Genomic DNA, 6,131 nt, shown 5'->3' on the forward strand with positions numbered 1-6,131 from the left:
CGCTCAAAAGATGTGAGATCTGGTTGAAATGTTTCTAAAGGTAGACCTTTGCGACGTGTATTATGCATACACTACAAGAAGAGTACCTGTATCAACAAAAACAACAAAGCCCACGCGTAAAACAAGAAAATAAAAGGCTAAAACAAGCCGAGCTATCCTAACTTAGATGTTAAAGATATGCTTTCCCCGGCAACGGCGCCAAAAACTTGTTGAGATAAATTGCTGCAAGTGCACAGTGTCAACTCGTAATATAGACTGTGAAGTCCAGATATCGTACCCACAAGGAAAGCAACTAAATACACCCAATTACGATACTCAATTTGGATAGCCAAAAGGATAATTTGTTTGAAGTGATTTAAAATTAATAGAATAGAATTAAGCAGATTTAATTTAGAATAAAATTAAGCTTTGAATAAAAATGGGTTTAAACAATAATAAGGAAGATCAGGGATTATTAATTTTCTTTATGTCATTAATCTCATGGGATATATGGATTATGTTATCAATTTATGGTTCAGGCTAGTCTAACGCATATATAACTCTCTCTCAAGCCGCTATAGATAAAAATATACAAATAACCAATTAATAGGCAAATTACTCACTCTCGTGTTATAAAATACCAAATCAAGCGATTAAATGATATTTATTAAGCAAACCTCAAGAACACGTATTCATTAACTCACTCTCGTGTTATTAATTCATACGTTGTTAATTAACTGATCTATTTCAATTAAGCTCTCTCAAGTCATAATTAAAACATAGGGCAGTGAATGAATTGGCCAAAAACATTCAAGCATTATGAGCATTAATTAACACATCATTTTAATAACAATCCAATATCCCAATATGATTAAGTAAACATAAGTCCAATTAATAATCCCCGAAAATGGGTTTAGCTACTCATAATTAAAGAAAATTCAACGACGACATATATGGAATTCATGATTAATAAGAACACAACGGTAATTGATCTCTCAATAATGTTGTACCTTAACTCCGGAATTCCAATATGTTTTGCGTAATAATCCCAAACGATAGAGTAGAAATAATACTAAAATAGACTACCTTTAATGGCGGTGTCTATGATCTAGACATAAACTACAAAATAAATGAATTCTAAAATGTCTAAGATCCAAAAGATGTGTTTGATCTCTCAAGGATGATTTTTCTCTACACAAATGCAAGCTATTTATAGAGGTGCTAGGAGTGGAGCTCAAGCCAAGAATCCCTCTTCATATCATGGAGTTTGAGTGATGATCAAGCCTTGAATATCTTCTTTCCATGTAGAGCGGAGTAGGGAGCAAGTTCTTCCATAAGTGTCTTGAGTGAATCATGATTCACTTATCTCGTTTCCAAAGATAGTCTTGATTAGATATCTTCTTGATTCATACTTTGAGTGCAAGCCAAGAAAGATCTCTTTGAGTGTGAACACAATATTTGTGGCTTATGGAAGGTGTATGAGTAAATCGGTCAAGAATCCCCTTGCGATTTTCCAAGAATCGAAGTGATTGCCAAGAACCAGTAATCAGCCGGCCCTTGGCCGGCTCATTGTCGTGGGCCGGCTGAAGGCCGGCTGAAGGTCTGCTTGTGATTTCTTTTCCGGTTCGGTTCGGTTTTGACTCGGTTTGACCCGAAACTTGGTTGGCTTTCTTGAACTCAGCTCGAATCCTTCTGGCTCTGACTATTTTTGCATTTTAACTCTGTTTTATTCCTAAAAACTCAAGAAACATTAAATATTTACATTCTACAAATAATTTATCAAATAAGCGAAATTAACTAAATAAGCGTATATTTTACATCATAAAATACTAAAAACTAGTAAATAAATGACCTCTAAATGACGTAAAATATACACTTATCAGGGGAACACTTCCATTCACAGATAAAAATACCCTTTACATATTTGTGTTTAACAAATAAAAAAAATGATATTCCTAATCCATAAAGGAAACATATTAAAAATAATTATCGCAGTAGCTACCATTATATATTAAATTCCTAATCCTAAAAGGAATTGTGCAACAACTATCATTATGTGTTAAATTCCTAATTCTAATAGAAATTCTACAGATATATCATTATATATAAAAGAATATGACGAGTTTCAATAATATTAAATAATTATATTATAATATTTGTGTTAAAATTTTGATATTTTGATATTTATTAGTTATTTACAATGAAAAATAATATAAATTTGTTTCAATCATATTATCATTTTTTAATAACAACAATATCAAAAATTAAATCTATTGCTTAATTCTAACTTTTTAACATTTCCAATAAAAGAAATTAAAATTTTATAAAATATTTAAATAAAATAAATTAAAAAATACAAGTCTAATAAAATTTAAATAATAATATATTATTAAAAAATATAAAATTATAATATTAAATAACGGGTCATATATAGATATCGTTAACGTGCGTAGCACGTGGCTAAAGAAACTAGTTGATTTAAAATACAAATATCGTGATTAAGGGACTGAAAATAATGAAAGAGGAAAAAATGAACAAAAATGTGGAGCAGAAAGGGGAAAGTGTAGAACAAACTATTAAACCAATCATTGGAAGTGTATAGAGTTTAGATGTTTTTTTCTGAACAATAATATGGGGCATGGCACATTGGCATGGCTGCAAACTCGACAACATTGAAATGCTAAAGAATCCATTTAACTGATTAAATTAATTATTAAATTGAATTAAAAAAAGAGTTATATTTCAAATGGTATAAACGCGCTTGACAGCAATCTGATAGACCGTAGGATCGATTTCTCCCACAAGCGCTCCCCCTACCTCTAATTATCAAAAAAAAAATTAATGTATTATTTTATACTGGTTTTTAAAAGAATCAACATCATTGATATATATTTTCTAAAAAATCAATAGTATAACCTTTGTATAACTCACGAGCAAATTACCAATGATTTCTATTACAAATGTTATAAGCACTAAAAAATAAATCGTTAGGTCGTACATTTAAATACTCTCACAAATGCGACTTTCTTTGTAATTATCAAAAAAAAATCACAAGCACGAGCAAATTCATCAGTAAAAAAAACTCACAAACAAAAGCAATTATATGAATAAATTTATGTGATGAGTTGGCAAAAGACGGGGAAGCATATGCCGCTATTAGATTTGTAATAATATTTTTTTTATGTAAGTTCGAGTTCAGCCTGAGTCCAGCCTCGACTTCATATATATTATCTAAGTTTGGCTTTTATATTCTATTTTTGTGGGTACAGACTAGACTTTTTCAAACTTATATGAGAAATTTACATAATGAAAAGTTCGAGCCCGTCTCAGAAAACTCAGACTTGTTACGGGTTTGGACTCAGGTCGGACTTGAGACAAGATAAATTGTCCAAACTCGGACTAGAGCAGGCGGGCCTGGGTCGGCCGCCAAATACTCAGACCCATGAACAAGTCTATCTAAAATTATAAACGTCCCAATTGCAGTTCTGTCGTACAAAATTTGGTTTTGCAAAAAACGAATCAGCAACTTGAAAACTTAATTCTTCACAAAAATTAATTATTACGACCAACAATAATCCGCACAAACAAGTTTAAACGTAAAAAAACTTGAATGGATCGATACACAGTTAAAATAACTGGATTTTTCAAGAATTCAGTAGAGCTCCGTAACGCAGTTGATGTTTAAAATAATACTCAAAATTCAGCAAACAATATTGTTGGTGATTGATATTTCGTGGACAGTTAACTTTAAGGGTGAGTAAAAGAACCGGCCGGCCGAATCGATAAATTTTGGTCGGTTTGGTTTAATTAAAATGGTTAATTCGGTTAGTTTGGTTATAATATACATAAATTTAGTTTTTTGGTTATTGGTTCAGTTTGAATTTTAAATTATCCAATAACCAAACTGACTGAATTGACCAAAATTTTGAGTGTTTTGAATTTATTTAAAAAAATTATCATAATTTTTCGATTTTGAAATTTTCCGATCTTATTCGGTCTGTTTGATTTTCAGTTAAAATTTCTTATTTTTTCGGTTCAGTTTTGTCTATTCGGTCGAACGATTAATTCGGTTAAGAGATTATCAAAATCAAACCGACCAAATACGCACCCCTAAACAACTGATATCCACATTCAGTATTATAACTTTTAATATATTTAAATCTATGTGTTTTATTTCTAGTATTAGATATGTATTAAAAAAAATTGGGTAGCGATTTTTACACTCCACTAATTGATTTCTGCACTCCAAATATTTTTGAATTGACTATATTATCCTTAAGTTTTATTTCCTTTTCTTTTTCCTATATTCTTTAATGTATTTTACCTATCAATTATTTTCTCAATAAGGAAATGTCTAATGGTAATAAACATTTTCCCCCCTCATTTTTCTTGTTCATACCCATTTCCCTATTTCTTTCTGCATATATACCGTATTTAAATTTTTATTATTATTGTTTCTTCTTTCAACTGTTAATAAGTATTAACTCTAATCTTTATATTTTTTACTTTTTTCGAAAAGAAATTCTAATCTTTATTTTATTAACTGTCAAACTATCATTTAAGTTTTGAAAAATTGATTCATCAAAAAACAATTTTGAAAAAATTAAATCTAAAACATGAAAATTAAAGCTAAAAATAAAAATCAAACCAAAATAATTAATTAACCATATTTTTTAATTATTAAAACTAAATGCTAATAGTTTTGAAAATTAAGATCACTTAGATGTGCTATCACTTAATTTGAATTTAAAACTCTATAATTATTCTTTAATACACCCTGTAGTTTGGTAGAATAAAAAATAAGTCTTCCGTAATTAAAAAAATCTACAGTTTTATTGTTAATTTATGAATGAACTTTATATTTTTAATTTGTAACTACTTTTATAACATAAAAAATTGTGTGTACTTCTATTTTATAAAGATAAAGTCTATAATTTTTTTCATAAAATTTTATTCATGTGTTAGTTTATTAAAAGAAACACATATATCACTCATTTAGTAATCACTTTTAATAATATATAATAAAGACAATATATAGATAACTATGGAATTTTTTTTTTGTATCAAAAAAATTCAATTTCATTAAAAGTTAAGGAAATTTAATAATTTATGACTATCCATTTATAATATTAACTAATAATAATTATTAGTTTACTGAATAAAGAAAATTATATATATATAATTTCTTAATTAGAATTATATTGGCATATAATAAAATTATGTAAATTTTTAAAAGTTTTTATAATTTTATTGGACAAATTTGTTTTAAATAAAAATAAAATAATAAAAATAAATTTTAACATAATTATAATAAAAATGTAAATATAATTATTAGGAATTTAATAATTTTAATCCATAGTTTATAAATTTAGAAGAAATTAATTTATTAAATTTATAAATAAAATTAACAATTTAGTTGGAATGATTTAGAAATTTTGAGTTTTTATCTAATTTATTAAAAGTTATATTTTGAAGATTTCAATGCATATGAGTTTAAATTAGTTTAAATTATGATTTTTTAATTTGGATCAACATTATTAATATAATTCTTAATTTTTATTTTAAAAAACATATAGGATAACACTTCCATAAAAATAAAACTACATGATCTAAAATTTATATTACATGTTAATACAAGAGGCCAAGTATATATTTTGCCAACATGATTTCAAATCAAAAATAGACAAAAGTAGCAGTGTAGTATGTTATGGGTACTATGGTCAACTCAAAAGAAATATGGAGTGCAGAAATCAACCGTGGAGTGCAGAAATCGTTACCCAAAAAATTATAAGAATATTGTTCACTCCATAGGACTATAAACCATCTATTAATCATGTAACATATGGCAGTGTTAATTACAATCAACAATGTCACATGTCATGTAATTAATTGATAGTTCATGATTTTATGGCGAACTAGATTCATGTTAATATTTCACGATCTACGTTTTATTTATCAATACTAAATCTTTATATTTTATATTTTGTAATTATAAGATTTTCCATCACAAAAATATTAACGATGTCGATTTAAATTAAGAAATAATAATTCTAAAACTTAACGTCAACAAAAGTAAAAATGCAAAATAAAAATATACAAAAGTTTATTTCATGGCGAGTGAATTTTGTGACAAGAATATCTAATGTGTATAT

This window comes from Mercurialis annua, linkage group LG2 (genome assembly GCF_937616625.2).
Source record: "Mercurialis annua linkage group LG2, ddMerAnnu1.2, whole genome shotgun sequence".
NCBI classification, from domain to species: domain Eukaryota; kingdom Viridiplantae; phylum Streptophyta; class Magnoliopsida; order Malpighiales; family Euphorbiaceae; genus Mercurialis; species Mercurialis annua.